The following is a 20,905-nucleotide window of genomic DNA, read 5'->3' on the forward strand; positions in this document are numbered from 1 at the left end:
CATATTAGCAAAGACATACCTCAACTACCCAGCATTATTTAAAGTTGAAATCCAAGCTTGTATCCTCTGTTACATCAGACAACCCAATCAACCCACAGGGAGTAATTTTAAATTTTTCTCATTCCTACTTTAGGAGTAGTAATCTCAAACCCTAGTTTTGAAGTGATAGAATCAGACTCATAGGCCAGTATTTAATTTCCTCCTGTCTTTCACAAATACCAACTATTAATCCCTTACATTTTCCTAATAATGAAAGGCTAAGAGTTGGAAAATGCATAAAATAGTGTGTCTGGCCACTACTTTATTATTTTTATTGTGTTTGATGTTTAATTTTTTTTTCTCTTGCTCATCCTTGTTATTTGGAAAATGCGGATGTCATTAATATTTTTATTTTATTTATGTAAGTCTTTTTTTCTTTATGTATATATGTGTACCACTTGCATGTCTTGTTCATATGGAACACAGAAGAGGATATTAGATTCCCTAGAACTGTAATTATGGGTGATTGTGAACTACCATTTGAATGCTGAAAATTGAACCAGGGTCTTCTGGAAAGGCAGTCAGTGCTCTTAACCAATGAACAATCTCTCCAGTACTAGCTGGTTTTTATTTTTGTCTGTTTTTTCTTTTTATTTACTGGATGTACTAAAACATTTGTGTTTATGGTCATTTAAATTATTTAAATTTCCCCAATTTCCACCTAGTAGACAGTAAAATTGTAAGTCTTGTTTTCATGTGTCTCTGAAATGATCCTACTTCCTTGAATTTTCTACGAAATGAAATAAATCATGACTTATTTTTTGAAATGATTGTATCTCTCCAAAATTTACATAATTGTTGTTTAAAATAGTGATTGCATGGAAAATAGCTGCTTTTTAAATTTATTTTATCAAATTTTTAAAATAGTTTGTCTTTCTGTAATTTTAACTATTTAATATTATGTTCTTTCATTTTTAATAATATCATTTTGTGAAGGTTGAATAAAAGATATTCTAAAATACTGCATATTTTAATTATATAATCTGATGGCTCAGTTTATATTTAAATATAGATGTAATATCAAGATGATCACAGTAACAGGGGATGCAATTACTGCTTTGTTCAGATGTCCTACAAAACAAGGTACATTCTATCCTCCAATTTCTGTGAGAGCTAATGAGTTCTTGCAGTGGATTGCTGTTTGTTACACAGAAGCCAAATCACACTTAACATCCACAGACAACATATCCTTTAAGGTGGGATTATTTGTGTGAATCATGCCCAGTGTATTCTGATTCTGACACCAAAACTATTGCTTAGTAACTTTATTTCCCTCTTCTTCTTAGTTCTTGATTCCTTGTGCTGTGAAAGGGTTTGTTTGGCAATCACTAGCACAAGAATATCTAACATGCAGTCTCCTTACAGAGAAACCCAACTGAGGACACCATTTATATTGCTATTGTATTATTGATCTGATGATGAATCTGTGAAAATTATTTCAAACTTTCTAGGCACATTTTAGATACAGGGACCCTGAAAGCAGCAGCTCTATAAGTGTACTTGTTCTCAGCAAGGAGTCAAAAATATTCCTGGTTTTTGATGCTGCTGCTTTAGTTGTGTCAAAAAGGAAATCTCACTTATGTCTCTATTATTAAATGAATAAACTTGTCTAGAAGGTCTATACTACAGTGTGACTGAAGTCCAGTCCAGACAGGACTCTATTCAAGTAAATCATTCTAAAATTGGACCTAGGATTTTCATTGTAGAAATAGGTTATATCTATTCCTCACCTTCATGTCTCCTTAATGACTTTAGGACATTAAATCTTGAGAGAATAATAGGTAGCTGGAAAGGAATGAGCAATCCTATCTATCATATCAAGCATGGTCCTCTCCTTAATGGTTAACTCTTGACCTGATTTGTCCTGTTTTGTCTTAACACTAGAAAGGTAAACATAATATTTGTCACTCATTAGTTAGACCTCCTGATTAAAGGTAAAGCAATACCTCTGTACCAAAGTGGAGAAGTGACATTCTGATCTACTACAAAAGATAAAACATGGCATACTCATAATTCAGGTGATGCCATAAATTACCTTACCAAGAGACCTTAGGATTATTGTTCTCTCTAAAGCCATGCTAAATAGATGAGAGAAGTATTTTTTTTCTCTTAGCACAATAATGTATTTATCCTTTCCAGATATTCATCTTATGGTGTTTGTTTCTGTGTTTACTGATTAAGTGAAACTTCCCCTTTTCACTCTTTCTACAATGTTTTCTCTCATATAAGGACCAAAATTCTAAGCATGCTTTCCTTAACACTTTTTTCTCTCAGTTTTTCTCAGTACAAATTCATCCTGTTCTATGATTTAGCCATTTGCCAAACTCCATTGCTGACTTTTCTTTTTTCATTCGTCTCCATCCCCCTCATACTTTCGGCAGCTGCCAAGATTTGCAGCTTATCTGCTCTTGGTTTTCCTGTCAAACTTCAAGAAAACTGTCCTCAAATTTCCTTGCAAGTCAGTTTCTAAATTACCTTATCAACTAAACTAAGGACCTAAAATGGGCTACCAAATAGTAATAGAGAAATTCATCTAGGTATGTGCTATTATCCCCGTGGTAAAGGAAACATCTATGAATCTCATGGAGTTTTTGTACTAATAGTAGAATTGGCCATAAATCAATAAGGAGTAACCTTAGAACAGAGAATGGAAATAATAAAAGGTTATCCTTAAAAGGACTAAATACCCAAGTTTTAATCATTTTTATTACTAGTCTAATTGGGAGACATATTTGAATCACACTTCTACCTAAAAGAAAAATAGTTTAATGATTTTAATTCAATTATGTTTGTATGTTCCTATTTCTGAGTTTTCCTAGTTTTGATTTGAAAGTCTATGATTTTACCAACTCCAAATGATTTGATCTCTGTAATTCTGGTTTAACACTTCTTTGAATTTGGGTAAAATTTTTTAAACATTGTTCATTCTTTTTTATTTTAGAAACAATCTTATTGTGCATATCAATCCCCCCATTCCCCTGCCCTCCAATCCTCCCATTCTCCCTGCACACCCCCAACCTCTAGGAATTTGAGGCCTTACCAGGGGGATCATCAAAGTCTGTCACATCATTTGGGGGAGGGTCTAGGCCCTCTTTCATGTATCTGGGCTGCAATAGTATCCCTCCACAGGGAATGGGCTAATCCTATTGTAGAGAGGTAGGAGGGATAAGCAAAGGAGCAAAGACTGTGCTGGAGAAACCCACAGAAATTGTTTACCTGACCTAGTTAGGGCACAGAGACCCTAGTCCTCAAGCTGCAGAACAACCCTTGGACCAAATCAAGTCCCCTGAATGTGGGTGTCAGCTAGGAGGCCTTGGCAGTCTATGGGACCTCTAACAGTGGAGCCAGTGTTTATCCCTAGAGCACAAATTGAATTTATGTATAAATTTTATAATCAGCTTGTTGATAAATATTTTTAAAGGCCTGATAAAATTATATTGACATTGCACATAAAGAAACAATCTAATCAGAGATAACTTAAATTGTTTGGTTATTTTTGTTCTTATTGAGCAATTGTCAGCATGCAAGGTTGGTTAATATTTGTAAAAATGAACACCTGAATTAATTTTGTCTTTATTATTACAGTGTTGTTTTATATTCATAGGTTTAGCTTTTTAAAGTTTTATTTTTATTTTTGATTGTATGATTTGGTATCTACTATATGGTGTCATATAGACATTAGTGCAGTTGTCCAAAGAGGTCAGAGAGAGTTTGAAACCCCTGAAGCTAGAATTTGAGGCAAATGTGAGCCAGAAATGGGTGTTGGCAACTGAATTTCGTGGCTCTACAAGAGCAGTACATGCTTTTAACCACTGAGTGTTTTTCTAGCTCCTAATATTCTATTTTTATTTCTTTATTTTTGTAATGCTAAAGATGGCTGAACACAGACCCTTGTACATGAGAGGCAGGCTGCTCCATTTAGCCATACCTCCATGCACTCCCCAATTATCATTAAAAGAAAATTCCAGTTGGTCATTACTTGAGAGTAATAATCAGAGTTGATTTGCACATTATCCTCCTTCTAAAACCCTAAGGTTATGCTAAGGTTTTAGTCTCTGCTTACTTCAGAATTCCCCAATTCTTCCCTCAATGAAGTTTAATTTAGTGGTGTTGTTTTCTTTCACATTTTGCTTTTCCATTCCATTCTTACAACTTTAATTTCTCCATTGAAATTGACCACTTTTTACTTTAGATCTTTCAGTATGTAAATTATTATAAAATTCTCTGTCAAAATATATGCTTCAAGTTTAATAATTTATTGCTCTTCTGATAATTTGAGTTTCCTTTATTATTGAGAAGTACTTTCACATAACAGATTAAAAATTGAGTTGAATTGCTTTTCTACTTTTAATGCCTGGAAATAGAAAATGTGTTCTCTTAGGATTGGTTTTTCTTGTTAGTATTTGAAATAATCTATATAATAATTTGGGGTAAAATATTTCCATTCTCATAGAATCACAGATTTTTAATATATTTAGCAAAAGTCATGTTTGATGTGGGGATTAGCTTGCCAGAGGGTTTATTTTCAATATTTAATTCAAACTTTAATTCTCAACTTTTGTCTTTGTGTTTTGACTTTTTTATTTTAAAGTAACTTGCTTCTTAATATTTACCTTGGAATTCTGGAAGGAACTGAATTTGGTTTGGTTTTATATTGGTTTTCTCCTAAGTAACAGTCTGGTGTAGAAATATATTTCTCTTGGATCTTGATTCTAGGCTTTGATTACTCTAGAACAGGGTTTGGAAAACGTGTTTTATAACATGTAAATACTTGTCAGTTTTGTAAGGCATGGATTTCCTGTGGCAAGTACTCAGTTCTTTAATAACAGCAGAAAAAGAACCACTGGCAATGAGAAATTCAATACAACATTGCATGCAAGTACAGATGGCTGACTGTATTACACCCAAGGAAATTACTTTGCTTACTCTTACTTTACAGGATGCTTTTTATACCCAAGGTTTTGTTTTCATGGTGTCTGAACACAGTCTCCAGTTACCAGTGACGATTATCCTTTGTATGTAGGTCTGAAGTCATTACAATCAGCACTATTTTACCTCTGGACTATCTGTTCCACTAACAACCCTTATTGTAGAATTTCTCCTATAAACCACAGAGAAACTCATCCACTGAATGCAAAGGTCAGCTTTTGGCTTAAACATCATCAGAGACGCTTATGGACCACTTAAAGTTCTATGCTTCTGCTGCATAGCTCTTTTCTTCCTCAAATTCTTTCCCTTCAATTCTAATTTTATTTTTTTTCTCTTTTGTTGTTTCTCTAATTTTATTGGAATGTATTCATTAAAAACAGTACTGGGTGTCATACAGGCACTTTCAAACAAGTAAGTCATGCGGCATAAATGCATTCTTTTGTTTCTTTATGCTCCTTTTTAATCTTCTCCCTTCTGTTAGCCACTTAGTTCCTTTGACTTCTAATTTCATACCATGCATATAATTATCTAGAGGCACTAAGTGAATTGTCCTAGTTGGCTTTAATTGTCAACTTGACACACCTTAGAGTCATCTGAGAGGGGAGCCTTAATTGTAGAATTGCCTAAATCAAATTGGCATGCATGCATATTGGTGGGGGGAGTATCTTGGTTATTTATAAATGTGGGGAATGCTAGCTCACTGTGAGTGATACCATCTCTAGGCATGTGATCCTCATTTGAATTAGAAAGATAGTTAAGTATGAGCCTGTAAGGAAGACAGGTTTTGGGTGCATGCATATTTAGGTCAACTCTATCTTCTGAATTTAAGGGACATACACTATCATACCCTATTTACTGTCCTATGCTTGTTTATGACAACAAATGCATATGTGTTGTATCAGATGCATCTCAGGAAGTAATATGAACAGTAGAGAAAGACTATATAACTGGAGACTTTCAATTAAAAAAAATAGTATCCAATTCCCTTTCCTCCTGGACTCCATAACAGGAAACTCCAAACCATTACCAATGGTCTGGGTCTTCTAACTCAAGAAGCTTATCTCTACTGTCACTTTGGTTTTGAAAATAGTGTCCTTGCTGCCTTGCAATTGGGATGTGCTACCTCAATACCCTGCAAAAACGCAAAGAACCTGGCATCACCTGGTCCATAGGAGCCCCTGGGAAACAAGCTGATAACTCAGCATTGCTCTTTATTCTTAGGATTACTTTGGGAATTCTGGTTTGTTGTTGTATTTTTATAGTTTTAGTCATTGATCTATGTGTATTTTAGTGTTTCTTTATATATTTTATTATAGTTCTGTGAAGACTGTTAACTAGAATTTTGGTCGGGATTTCATTGAATCTGCCATTGTTTTTCATAACATAGCCACTGTTACAATATTTTTTCTGTTGGATATAAATATAAAAACACAGATCTCACTACAGTAGGGAAAAGACAGCCAAATATGAGTTACCTGAGAACATGTATTTAGACTACTCCAAAACCATGTTCAAAGATGAGTACTGTCTACTGAGGTTTTTAGAGCAGTAGTATAGTAGTAAGTCAGTGGAAACATGATATAGGTGAGGTTTCCAGAAGTGGCAAATGTCTATAGCATGCCTCGGATATTATCTGATGAGATTCTTAACCTTTGGGTTGATGAGTGCTAGGAGATTTGTCTGCATAATTTAAATGTAAAATCTTATCAGCTACAAAAGAGGATCCTTTGATTCTTCATTTCCTATTTGCATTCCCTTGATCTGCTTCAGTTGTCCTATTGCTCTAAGTCTTCAAGTACTATATAGCTTGTTCTATAGCCATATGCAGCTGACAGAAAAAATGAAGATTGAGTTCATTGCCAACCTCAGTGAATTTCTGAGACCCAGTTGCTGGGAAGGAGATAGTCAACTTCACCTTGGCATAGTTGACTGCTTAGAAGAAAACACACAAAAAAGAGTTGTCCAGGACATTTATCATAAAGGAATTTGTTGAATTTTTTCAAATTCCTTTTCTTCACCTAATAAAATCATGTGGATTTTGAATTTTAGTCCATTTATATGGCTGGTTTTTTAATTCATATATACAAGTTGAACCATCTCTGATCCTCTCGGATGAAGCCAACTTGATCAGGGTGGATAATATTTTTATGTGTTCCTGAATTCAGTTTACAAGTGATTTGTTAAGAACATTTGCATCTATGTTTATAAAGTATATTAATGTGTAATTTTTAAATTTTTATTTAATATTCTAATTTCATTTTATCTTCCAACTAAAGTTCTTCCTCCTACCCACTCTTGCCTCCCTCCCAGCAAAACCCATACCCATTGCTTCTAAGAGGTAAGAGATCCCATATGGAATCCACAAGTCTGGCTCATTAAGTTGGGACAGGACCAAAACACTCCCTCCCGTGTTAATGCTGACCACAGCATCTCCTCCTAGGTAATGGGCTCTCAGTGTATAATTTTCTTTCTTACATTATTTTTTGTGGATGAGTAGGGTCTTTGTGTAGTTTTAGTATCAGGATAATAAAGGCATCATAAAGTCAGTGAATAATTTTTCTTCAGTTTCTATTTTAAAGAATAATTTGATGAGTATTACCATTATTTATTCTTTGAAAGTCTGACAGAATTCTATGCCAAATTTATTTGGCCCTGGACTTTGTTTGGTTGGGAGACAGTTTATTATATGCTTCAATATCAATAGGAGATATGATGTGCTTCGATTAAACTCATATATTTTGATAACAATCAATAAATCATTCAATAAATAAATTCATCCTTTTTCTTTAGTTTTTGCAGTTTGAACAAAAATTTTCAAAGTTTGCTCTTATGATTTCACAGATATCTTCTTTGTCTGTTATAATGTCTCCCTTTATAACCCCCATCTTATTAATTAGTTCTTCTTGAACCATTCTTAAAGAATCAACTCTTTGTTTCATTGATTTTTCATAATGATTTTTTATTTCATTGATTTCAGCCCTGAGATGTATAGTTTTGCATATCTCATCGTATCTCATCTTTGGGTATTATTTCTTCTTCTGTTTATGCAGCTTTCAAGTGAGTCATTAGGTTATTAATATGGAATTACTCCAGGTTATTTTTGCTTTGTATAAGCATTTAATACTATGATCTTGCCTCTTATAACAGCCTTCACTGTGTCTTGGAGGTTTAGGTATGTTGCTGTTTCATTTTCATTTTTTTTTTCTTTTTCTTTTTTGGTACAATGCTGATGGCCAATGGCTAGGATTTCTTATCTGCAAGATCAGTCTTAACTATCAACCATAAATATTAATCTATATATTTATAAGACTTATCTTATAGAGGATGCCAGCCGTGCCTCCTGTCTTCCTGGTGATCACATGGCAACTCCTGTCTCTACTACATTTTCCAGAATCCTCCTTGACTCCTAGTCCCACCTAACTTGCTCCCCTATTGGCAAACAGTACTTTAGTCAACAACCAATAAGATAAACAAACACAGAAGGACCTCCCCCATTACCTCCTCTTTTCTGTCTAAATAAAAAGAACGGTTTACCATTAACATAGTAAAATACATAACAAAATATTTGTCAAGTTAGAACTATAGGTACTCTATTTAGTTCATCAACATTTAGCAAGATTTAAAGAAAATATTCTGTCATCTATCCTATCTTTGTGAGTCTAAGGTCTTAGATGTAGCTCAACATTTATAATAACTAAAGAAAACTATAACCATAACTATCTGTTTCAACTTCATCACAGACCACAAAAGTGTAATATATAAACTCTAGATCTGACAGAGACATCTCACTACCTGGAGAGTCACCCAAAGTTTCTCTGTAACGTTGGGGCATCCAGCTTCAGCCCATAGACCACAGTGTGTCTAGCAGACTTCTCCATGAAGCAGGAATCCTTCAGTACTGTCTTGTTTTGCAAATTCAGGAGTCACTTTCCAGTGGGTCCTGCATGTACAGTTTATACAGCAACAAACAGTCCAGGCAAGAGCAGTTTCTAGCCCAAATGGCTAATCTTGCTATGTTGAAAGCAAACTATATTGAGTTTCTTCAATGCCCATCCTCCTTTCTGATGTAATTGGTGTGCCAGGAGCAGTTGTGTCTCATTGTCAAGAAAAACCATAAACCATTTAAATGCCATATATTCTGTAGCTCTTTGAAAGCATTGAAGAATATCTATCAATCTCAGATACATCTCTGTATATCTAGAAAACCTAACTAACCTAATTATAAGTTCTGACTATTATAGGTGACTATATAATCTGTATTTAATTAATTTTAAAGTTTGTCATTTCTTTCTTGAATTCTGTCCTCCATGATTTATATTCAGTAATGAATTGTTAGCTTCTGTGTGTTTGCATATTTTTTGCTATTATTATTTTTGATGATATCCAGGTTTACTCCAAGGTTTTCATAGCTGGGTGCTATTTTACTTTTCTTATATCTGTTGATCCTTGTTTTGTATCTTAATATGTAGTCAATTTGGGATAAAGTGAGCTGGTGAGAAGAAAGTTTTTTGTTTAGTACTAGGATAGAATGTACTGTAGAGCTTTGCTAAGTCCTTTTAATTTATCACATTAGTTAATGCCAGAAATTTTCTTTTCAGTTATTGTCTGATCTATTGGTGAGAGTAGGGCATGGAAGACACCAAACCTCACTCTGTTAGAGTCAATATGTGATTTTAGCTGTATTAGTGTTTCTCTCATGAACTTTATGACCTTGTGTTGGTGCACAAATATTTAGATTTGTAGTATCCTCTTGGTGCATTTTTCCTTTAATGAGTGTGTAATGTCCTTCCCTGTCTCTTCTGATTTGTTTTGGTTTGACGTGTTTATCCGTTTGTATATTTTAAAATGTATTTGTTTAGTAATCAGAAAGATGTTAGGCCAAATATACAGGTAATATTAAAAGGCTACTTATGGACCTAAATAGAGACCAGCTCTCTAAAATCACATAAGTTATACTTACTCAACTTTGTATAATCTTTAACACAGTTTTGATGGGGAATGTACTGTGTATGTTTATCTTATTGATTGTTAAATAAAATACTGTTTGGCCAAAGAGACAGCAAGTTAGACAGGACTAGGAGTCAAAGGTGATTCTGGGAAATGTAGTAGAGAAGTGGTGATCCAGGCAAGAAGTGACATAGCAAGGAGACTCATATTTAAACAAGGAGAAACAGGAAGTGGCCACTTTTTCCCTTTGCCTCCTCCAATGGCAGGATGTGATCTACCGGCAAGGGAGGACGTCAACAAGGTGTCTGATAAGATAAGGTTTATAAAATATATAGATTTATGACAATTAAGACTGAGCTAACAGATGAGGAATCCTAGTCATTGGCCAAGCAGCTTTGTACCTGATACAAGTCTCTTGGTGTATTTATTTGGGCCCTAACTCAGGCAGGCAGCTGGAGTAAAGTTCACACGTGGCGGTGGGGCTCAGGCGGCTTTTGGCAGAAAGATTTATCATAACACAGTTTCAACCTGATTTATGTTATAGTTAATATTTTTGCTTTCTTGATATTTATTCTTTTTGTGCATATCTATCCTATTCATTTCCCCCCTCTTCATATCCAATTTCTGTCCTTGTGATCTCCAAAAAAGTTAGAGTAAAATTTTTTAAAACAACAAAAAGTAAAGAAAAAAAGATAAAAAAAATCTCATCATAGAAGTGAATCACACAATAAACACTTTTGTCCATATATTTTTATTTGCAAGTGTTCAGTGCAAAGAGACATTAGTTCGAGGCCTCTGGTTTCTGCTAAAGTACTGATGCTGATGATGAGACTCCTTTTAGATATCCTGTGGTTGCCCTGTGTTGTGAAGATCCTGAAGATTTGCATCTTTTGGATCAGCCCCTTCATATGTTCCTGCATGTCATAGATGGATGGATGTTGGGATGGGCCAGTTAATAACCCTGGTTCTGGGCCTAGGTAGTTGCAGGGTTTGTCATCCTACCTGCTCTCCCCATTCCTCTCAACCAGGGTGACCCCTCTAGCATTGCCCCAGCTAGTTCTCCTTTCAGCAATGAGCAAGGGCTATTCTGTTTTCAAAACCTCAGGGTGAGCTATCCAACACCTGGTCTGTTATGATATGTCTTTCTGCAAAAGCCACCCGAGCCCTGCCACCATGTGGGAACTTTCCGCCATGCCACCCAAGTTCTACCCACGGCGACGTTAAGGTTGCACATAACAAAGAGAGACTTATATTAGGTACAAATGCTGCTGGCCAATTGACTAGGATTTCTTATATGCTAGCTCAGTCTTAAGTATCAACTATTAAGACTTATTGGATGCCAGCTGCAGGCGTCTTCTCTTGCCGGGATCACATGTTGGCTCTGTAGAGAAGAGAACAGGAGAAAGAGCAAAGAGGAAGAGAAAAGGGCAACTTCCTGTTTGTCCCTGCTTATATATGAGTCTTCCTGCTATGTCACTTCCTGCCTGTATCACAAGACTTCCTTTTACTACATTTCCCAGAATCCTCCTTGACTCCTAGTCCTGCCTAACTTGCTTCTTCATTGGCCAACAGTACTTTATTTATCAACCAATAAGACAAACATATACACAGAAGGACCTCCCCCATGACTGGTCCATCAAGGTCAACTCTACTATGTTGCCCTGATGAGTTGTAGTAACCACTCTCCAAGGTACAACAGCTAGTGAGGGAAGAGACAGCTTTCCCACTCTTATGACCTCAGGACCAGCTCTCCCTACTGCCACAACCGCGAGGGTCAGGGTAGGGCACAAGACATTTCACTTCCCCACATCATCAAATGGCAGATGAGAGGTGGAGCCAGATCTGTCATGCTTGTGTTCTTGGTACAGGCTTACCCATTTCTCTCTCCCTACCCCTTCACTCCTTCACTCCCTACCCCAGTCAAAGGAGCAGGTTTGCTGTGCTACCCAGACAAACTGCAGGGCTTACTTTCTAAAGTGTTGGGGGTGATAAAGAGGAGGGTCAGCTCCCTTGCCAGCTGGATGTGTTGTGGGCAAGGAGGGAGGGCATCTATTCCTTGCTTCTATCACCACACTGCAGATGAGGGAGGCAGTACCAGCTATTCCCCTCTCATGCCCTCAGGGATGGCTCACCCATGCTCCTCTCTTCTCTACTGTGCTGTTAGGTGAGGCAAACTGGGCCTGTTCTCCAGAGTGCTGCAGCTTATAAGGGGTTTGGTCAGGTCTACCTGCTGCAGGTGGAGGGGTGAGAGGAAAAGGACCCCATTCCCTCACCTCACCCATGCTACCACATGACATTAGAGAGGGGTATGATCTGCTCTCCTCACACCCTCAGGGCTAGCTCACTCATGCCCTTTCACCCAGGTTCAGCTGTATTATGCTCCCCAGATGGGATGTAGGATCCTCTCTCCTCAGTGTTTCAGTTTGTGAGGAGATGAACCAGTTTACTCTAGTGTTATGGCCAGTGAGACATGTGGGACCACTTATTTACAGCCCTATCCTCTCTGCTTTGATGTTATCAGGAACCATGGCCATCAACAGAGACCATGGCTTTATTAGAATCATGAACCCAGACATAGACCTTAGCGGCATCAGAGGCCCAGAAATCACCCTAGTCATGGGTGACAATGAATCCACCACTTAAGTCTATTCGTCACCTCTTCTGACTCATCATATATGCCTTTATCCATAGGACATGAACAAGTCTGTCTCTTTCTTTCTCCTATATGACACCACTATATGCTCACCATAACAGTGCCCTATCTGCCTGGTGGTGCAAGGTCCTGGGTGCTCCTTTGTTTTCTCCTTGGCATATGGGAAAACTGCTCCAGGCCTTCCTTTGGGTTTCCTTGTCCCACACAGTCTCTTATGGCTCTAGGCAGAACTATGCTTCCTCATCACAAAGAGCCTATAATAGTGCCTCTGGAGCCAGGCAAGCTTCTGGTTGGTGCCGAAGTATTGCTGGAGTCCTCTTGAATACCACAGCTACAAAGCCCTATTTTTAAAACTTTTATTCTGGTCATTTTACTTGGCACAATCTGTGAACACTGGTTTCCTCAGTTCCTTATGCACTTTTTGTAGTGCCTTAAAGTTTTCAATAAGATTTTCTATCTCCTTAGGTGCAGCTTATTCCTAGGTATTTTTATCAGTTCTTTGAGAGTTTTGCACAACAGTCTCAACTGAAAGCACAGAGAAATAACCAATATGATCTCTAATTTGATAGGAAAAATCACTCATACAACATTTTGCAAAGACAATATCAGAAGAAATATACTGGACTTCTGTCATAGCTCAGGAGCAGTGAGTGCACACCTGAAGTACTGTTAGTGAAAGATAAATGAAGGGAGGTATTAGTAGGGACCCCCTGGTAAGCTAAAACTATCTGTGAATCTTGCAGGTGATGGTGAAGATAAAGTGAGAACATGGATTACATCCCTCTTTCCTTTCTATGGTCAAATCTGAAGCAAAAACAGCTAAAACCCAGGTACAAGTAAGACCTATTGTAAATATGACTGTATATATTTCAATTCAGGGTTCATTGAAACTTTGTAGATCTGCAAGTCAGACTTGACCTGCAATAATTTTTTTGGAATCAAAGATTTATCAGCCTCTTGCTGATTCACAGCATCAAAATTCAGTTTCACCTATCACCTTGAAGTCAGTCTTCCAACAACCACAGGCACTAGTAGCATTTTCTTCCTATCATTGATTTTTCAAACTGAAAGCAGAACCTTTTTGACTGGCATATGCTATTGTACCTTGCTGCAGTTCTCCTTAGCCCCCTCCATTACCCTGTTATGCTCCTCAAATGACTAATTACCTTCTAGACACTGCTATGACATCTAATAAAAGGATTTTGCCATCTCAGACTGCCATGGTTCTTCAACAGCTACATATTTTTTCACTGTTATGTCAGTTTTTACATTTTTCACTCTACTACTTGTTGTCTCTACTACTTGAATGTTCATTTTTCTCTTTTATGCTTTAGTAGTATTTTAGCTGAATTTATCTCAGAATTAGAATTCAATCAATGTGACACATTGAGACAAATTTTGGTGTTGTCTTTGCAAATGCACTTCAATTCAGGTTGAACAAGAATGCTGTGTATGGTTAAACTATAATAAAGAGGTTTGGTGTGTGTGTGTGTGTGTGTGTGTGTGTGTGTGTGTGTGTGTGTGTGTATCACAAATGAGCAGAATGTACGAAATCATAAAACAATAAAGTAAAAACAAATATTGATAATGGAGCTTTGAACTATCAGGATATGCTGTCTTCTTAATGCCCCAATGTCAGCATATTGAGCACTGTTTGTCTGATTTGGAGGCTCAACTTGTATTTTAATATTTTCTTGTGTGGAGTATCTAAGTGTGTCTGTGTGTGTGTGTGTGTGTGTGTGTGTGTGTGTGTGTGTGTGTGTGTGTTTAAACAAGAGTTTGACATATTAATCACATACCTTCATCATTCTCCACCTTGCTTTTTTAGATATTGTCTCACATTAATCCTGGAGTTTAACAGTTGGCTGGAATGACCAGTGAGAGTTCTACATACTCCTGCATCTACTCCCCCAGTACTGGGATTATATGCTTGTACCACCATCTTTGGATTTTTGTAGGTTATCTCAAAGTTTTTTTTATGATTTTATTCTTTATAATGTATTTTGCTCATGTTCTCCGAGGCCTGCATCTGCTTCCTTACCTACCTGTTCTTGTTTGTTTTCTTAACTGATCAGGTATAGTTTGTGATACCTAAGATCACTTGTAGAGATTCAAGCATCAGTAGGATAGCTTGTTTTCTTATATGTACATGAATGCATATAATCTTAGTCTTTTCAAGGTTTTTGAGCTGGAGAAATGGCTCAGCTGTTATAGGCTAGGCTCACAACCAAAAAATATTTTTTTTAATTTATACATGCATATATATATATATATATATATATATATATATATATATATATATATGAGAAACATAAAAGTGAATACATGTCAACCATTATATGCAGTAATAAAATTTTATATGACCTCTAACCTTTCAATACATGTGAATAGGAAATATTTCCTAAAGCAGATAGTAATACAATTCATTGTATATCAAACTATTTTTATTCTCATTTGCACTTGTTACATGAAGTACCATTTCAAGTCACTTCCACACTAAAAGTACATAAACCAAAATCAGCATGTAAAGAGAGTGATAGTAAATAAATAGCAAAAGAAGTGAGTAAGAAGTCAAAATACTAAAATAAGCATGAAATTAGAAGAACTAACCTTTGGCTTAATGTTAAGATGAAAGAGTTGACAGTGTTGACATTGGGAATATATGGGACCCTAGATTGGCACCATCTTAGGAACATTTGTAGGCTCCAAGTACAAATGAACAGGGAACTGTCTGCAGAAAAACATTGCTAACACATGTCTCGTGACTAACTAACAGATGTTCTCGTGACTTAAGGTTTACCTCGTGTAAAATGAAAATCTGGAACATGCTATGTAAAATCATGAGTATAAGAAGACACTAAGTATATACATCAAAAGATTTACAGATTTATAGTCTCTAATATGACACATACTTTGTTGAAAATGTTTCAATAAATAAATTCAAAACTATGGGACTAGTAAGAGAATGTTCAAAGTGATTGTCTTAGTTAGAGTTTCTGCTGCTGTGAAGAGACACCATGACCACAGCAACTTTTATAAAGTAAATCATTTAATTGGGCTGGCTTACAGTTTCAGAGTTTTAGTCTATGACCATCATGGTACAACATGGTGGCATGCAGTCAGATATGATGCTGGAGAAGGAGCTGAGTTCTACATCTTGTTCTGCAGACAAAAGGAAGAAAACTGTGATACTGGGGATAAGTTGACTGTTGGAGACCTCCAAGCCCATCCCTACAGTGACACATCTCTTCCTACAAGGCCACTAATATTCCAAAAAAGACACAGCTCCTAATAGTGCCACTCTCTTTGAAGGCCATTTTGTTTCAAACCACTACTGTGATCATGTGTGTTTATAATAAATAGAATCTATGAAGCAAATCCAATGCATAAGTGCTTAGATAATAGGTAATCATAGGAATAGATTTTATTTGATTTTTTGGGACAATGTCGCATGTCACTGGTTGACCCTGAACTCTGTGTTCAAGGATGACTTTGACTACTTAAACTTACATATTCACATTCTTAAAGGCATGTGCTACTACACTTGGCTGTGAACAGTTTAGATGGTAGACTAGACAAATAAAAATAGAAAAATTATTTGGAATGAAGTTCTAGAAATTTTTCATAGTATACAGGACAGAAAGATAAAGATTTTAATGTTTCAGGCTAAATGATAGACTATCCAGTAAGTGTCTAACTGTAATTAATAATGGAAAAACATGCTAAAAATAAACAATACAAGTAATATCTTGAGTTTTCTAGAACTTGTGAAATATATAAAGGTAAAGAATCAATATGCACAGAATAGACTGAGTAGAACTAATTGAAAGCAATTTACAACTAGTCATTTGTCAGGGAAATGAGACATAAAAGTCAAAGAAAGGAAGCAAAAGAAGACATATTACTTACCAAGGAATTAAAATAGACTGACAACAAAGCTTTTAGCAGGAACAGTGTGTTGTAAAATACAGTGGAATACTATCGGAAAAGCATTTAGAAAAAAATTATCTATCAAGTACAGATACGTCAAACATTATATTTAGATTACATCATTATTTATATAATGTTCTAAATTTCCTTGTATAATTAGTATCTCTCAATATTATATACTGATTGAGTAAATAATTTCCCCAAGAAATTGTTCTGATAATAGAGTTGAAGTTAAATCTACATCTTTGTTCAGCCCCATGAAAACCTTTTCATTTAAAGCTATATTCCATCACACAGTTCTAGTAGAATTGATTGTATTTTGAGTAGGAATTAACATCACAGGACTATTACTAATAATAGTTACCCATTATTATAACATTATATTTTCCTAATATTAATTTAATATTTAGTGTCTGGACTTGGATATGAAATTGTGAAAAACAAATGGAATGTTGTTATGAGGTGATGTAAGAAAACAATACTTTAGAAGGGGTAATGAAAAGAGGCACAGAGCTAAAAATGTGTCCATACCCTGTAGACTAGTTTAGATAACAGATACTATATAGAAAGAAGAACCATCAAAAGAAGTCTATGAAGGACAGATGAGGTAGTCACTTACTAATAAGTCACTGCAAAATCTTTGTCATTATGAAATGACATTATTTTGGTCATGCTTCTAGTTGATTAGTGTGGCTATTAAATTTTGCATAGCCTAGTGTTGTGAAAGGAACATAGTTAAGGAAAATGACTAAAATTTTCTATTAATGAAAGATATAAGAGAGTATTGACTTAAGGTTTCTGCAGTGGTTAAAGTTGTAGAGAGATAGGAATGTCCTTGACATATATGGATGATAGATATATAACTAGATGTATACTGAAAGGAGATACTAACATTGTCTACTTTCTATTGTGAAAACTAGTCAAGATGATGGTTCCTGTGATTTCTTATATTTACACATTGTGCTATTTTGTGGTGTATGAGAGGAAGAGACACAGTGATTCTCTGCAATTGTGAAATAAACAAAATGGACGGTTTGCTCTGTTTGCTTGAGAGATTGGAAGATAAAATATAGTGTAAATACTAAACTTGTTCATTCTTTATTGGAATTCTTTATTGGAACCTACAAAAAACATACCTTCTTATATTCACCCATCTTTCATGTACCCATGCAAGCAATCACATATAACTGTGTTTTTATATAAAGGAAAGAAACTCTTTGTTAGTGTATTTCTATAAAGTTTGTGAAAATCAGATTAAATTTTAATCAGAATATCCAAAACAGCAGTAGCAGCACTATACACATAAATGGCAGAGGGCAATTATCTTTCCCTAAGTATCTTGATGCCCATAATGAAAAACAATAATCCCTTGAATTTTTTGACAAATTCATATTTTAGAGTTAATTTATGTAAATGCAAATATCTATTCCTTTTGGCATACAGCCATCAAAAGTCAGTTTGGAATACAAATATTTGTGGATAATGTGGAATCACTGAATCTAGCTTACTTTAGCAGTTGTCCTTAGAAAACTTAAAAATTGTAGAAAGTTTCTCTGAATACATTTTTATTAGGTAGTATGATACTGTAGATTTTAAATTAGAATTTATCATGACTAGGGAAATGTCTGGAGATCTACAAAAATGACACCAACTAACAATCTAAGCAACAGAGGAGAAGCTACCTTAAATGCCCTCCCCTGATAATGAGATTGATGGCTGACTTATATTCCATCCTATAGCCTTCATCCAGCAGCTGGTGGAAGTAGAAGCAGATACCCAGAACTATTCACTGAACTGAACTGGAATCCAGTTGCAGAGAAGGCCGAGAGTGATAAGCAAAGGGGTCCAGACAAGGCTGGTGAAACCCACAGAAACAGCTGACCTGAACAACGGGGATCTCTTGGTCCCCAGACTGATAGCTTGGAAACCAGCATGGGACTGATCTAGACCCCAGAAACATGGTTTTCAGTGAGGAGACCTCAGAAATCTATGAGACCTCCTGTAGTAGATCAGTAATTATCCCTAGCATAGGTGTGGAGTTTGGGAGCCCATTCCACATAGAGGGATAATCCCTGAGCCAAGACACACAGGGGTGGCTGTATCCCAAAGGATATGATAGACTCTGATTACCCCCTATGGAAGGTCTCACCCTCCCTGGGGAGCAGAAAGGATATGTGATAAGTAGAAATTTTAGTTGGGGGAGAGTGGTAGGGGAAGAAGGGAGGGAGAGGGAACTGGGATTGACATGTAAAACAATCTTATTTCTAATTCAAAATTTAAAAATCTGAAAAAAATTTATCTTGAAGATAAGGGAACAAGTTTTACAACAGATTTCACAGTCTTATAATTGAATTAGTCTTGAATATAAAATAACTGTTTGTACTCATAAAGTCTTAGTCCCAGAGTGTAAGTTAATATTACTGTATGTGGGAGAATTATATCTACATGGGTTTATCACAAAACCTGAAGAAAAGTTACAGAAAAGTATTCATCTTATTGGTTATGTGGACTATATTTACTCCATCAAAACTTTTAATATTTATAAGTACAAAAGGAAATACAAATCAGACAAACAGTTGCTAAACTGATTTACACACATATTGATAGTGTATAAAGATTCTTCTTTGGATCATTTAAATTTTTTATTGGGATCATTTTGATTCAGCTAAGGTGGAGTCTCAGAATTTTTGTCTCAATTTTGTATTGCCTAAATTTGTTGAAAATATTTTAGATGGTTACTAGCCATTATTATATATTGCTTTAAATTTTGAAAGCTCTTAGCTCAGTTTTATAGCCTAATTTTAAATGAGTTGTTCAAATTCTATTCCTAGTCTTAATCAGAGAAGCTTCTAATTACAGTGAAAGGTAGTAAATGCCATGATCATGGCTGCACAAGGTGCTGAGAACATTTAATTTAGACATTTATATTACCATCTTTAAGGCTTGGTGAACATTGCAAAGGAGATGATAGATAGAGGATAAGAATTAGAAGATGAGCAGAAGGACTTCAAAATGTCGTTTCTAGACATGACACAAATGTTACAATAATGAACCTATAATGGTTGCAACCTTTGAATTGGTCCTGTACAATATCTGGCTTGTCAACAGTCAGTCATGGGTAAGGGAGGATTCATGGTGCCCTAGATTTCTCTAGAAAACTATTGAAAATTGATGCATACTTAAAGAAGGCAGACATTGCCTTAAGTTGTACACCCACTGGTAAGTTCAGTAGACACCAGTGGATAGTTATACCTATATACATATAGATAAGCCTGGTTAAACTCAATGAATCGTAAAACAAAAAGACATCATTTTTGAAAGAAGCTTGTTTCTAATTTAAAATTGGTCTAATGACAATTATAAAAATAAAAAATAAATACACACCAAAAAAGAAAAAGGATTTTTGAGGAAGCTATATAAGGAATTGGAGTAATAAAAATGCATTGTGTACATGTATAAAACAGAGAAGAAATTCAATTAATCAAAAAATCCCAGGAAGACAGGAAAAAAACAAACAAATAAACCCACTAAGGGTATGATCACAAGTATTAAAGTAAGTAAAGATAGAGGATTAATTGTGAAGTACTCCAGATAGTCTTTGTTCCATTGCCTTTGTTAGAAAGAAATTTCTGAATTGTTTCTTATGAATCTTTACCAGTTTCTTTAATAAGATACATTTTGTGGATTTTTGTACAAACATTATCTCTTTCTTCATAGATGGCACTTTAATTGAGGGGAGAAGTACAAATTAAATAGGTGATGATGAATAATTTTCGATGTATATTTTAACACTGGTAAATGTGCCTTACCTTATTTACCAGCATCTGGAGATGTTCAGTGTTAGCATTTTGTAATCAACATTAAATGAATCATGGACTATTACAGCTGCAAGGATCACTACAGTTCATGTATCAATTTTTCCCTACTCTTCAGATTAGAAAACTGAAGTCCACTGAGCATAAGTTACTTATGCAAGGTCACAAAGCAGTTAGAAAGTCTCCTCATAGTGAACTTCCAGTAAATTGTATTCTAGAAAACTTTCCTCCTTCTTAAATCACTGACAATTAAAAAGTAAGTGTGCTTGTTTGGCACTCTAAATATTCATTTTTCCTTCTTTTTTCTTCAATTACTGCTCATATTTGCATGTCCATACCCCCAATCCCTTGCCCTCCCATCCTCCAATGTTCCCTATCAATCTTCCCCAACTCATTCCCAGGGATAGTGAGGCCCTCCACGAGGGATCTTCAAAGTCCATCATATCATTTGGGGGAGGGCCTAGGCCCTCTTTGCTGTATCTGATCTGCAATAGTATCCCTCCATAGGGAATGGGCTCCCAAAGTCCATTTGTGCTCTAGGGATAAAGACTGGCTCCACTGTTAGAGGCCCTATAGACTGTCTTGGCCTCCT

At 35.7% G+C, this 20,905-nt stretch overlaps 1 long non-coding RNA gene across 5 annotated transcripts in view; it reads left to right on the plus strand.

Moving 5' to 3' along the window:
* The window catches only part of LOC107979936, a 35,211-nt gene extending 16,934 nt beyond the window's left edge, over positions 1-18,277 (plus strand). For 4 of the 5 annotated variants that reach the window (XR_003488500.1, XR_003488499.2, XR_003488496.2 and 1 more), the window contains 3 exons: positions 13,312-13,398; positions 14,397-14,522; positions 15,737-17,533. This is a non-coding gene — a long non-coding RNA (uncharacterized LOC107979936). Of the gene's footprint in view, positions 1-13,311; positions 13,399-14,396; positions 14,523-15,736; positions 17,534-18,237 lie in introns of those variants that run through there. The other variant, XR_003488497.2, reaches the window with a different exon arrangement.
* Positions 18,278-20,905: the final 2,628 nt, after the last annotated feature.

This window comes from Cricetulus griseus, chromosome X (genome assembly GCF_003668045.3).
Source record: "Cricetulus griseus strain 17A/GY chromosome X, alternate assembly CriGri-PICRH-1.0, whole genome shotgun sequence".
In the NCBI taxonomy this organism is placed as follows: domain Eukaryota; kingdom Metazoa; phylum Chordata; class Mammalia; order Rodentia; family Cricetidae; genus Cricetulus; species Cricetulus griseus.